Here is a 337-nt window from a genome sequence, read left to right as displayed (position 1 = left end):
TTACAAACAAAAAAAATAAAGGCATTCAAACTCAAGTAAGCATTCACAAAAATATTACCCCACCTTGTTGGTGCTGCATAAATAAATAGTAAATAGAGATAACAAGGACATTGAGTGTTTCCTGGACAACAAGGACACTTTACCCAAAGAGGCAGAAAAAAAACATTTTTTTACTTACATTCCTTTTAAATGTCTTAAATTATTTTGCTTGTTAATCATTTAAAATTTGGATTTTTTTTAATGATGTGAAGCACATTGAGTTTGTGTATAAACTGTGCTATATAAATAAAGCTGGAACTAGAAAACACAAATCAAAGGACATTAATGTCTGGCAATG

The sequence above is a fragment of the Festucalex cinctus genome, chromosome 4 (assembly GCF_051991245.1).
Source record: "Festucalex cinctus isolate MCC-2025b chromosome 4, RoL_Fcin_1.0, whole genome shotgun sequence".
Lineage (NCBI taxonomy): Eukaryota > Metazoa > Chordata > Actinopteri > Syngnathiformes > Syngnathidae > Festucalex > Festucalex cinctus.
The sequence above is the reverse complement of the archived record's forward strand: the minus strand, read 5'-3'. Positions refer to the sequence as shown.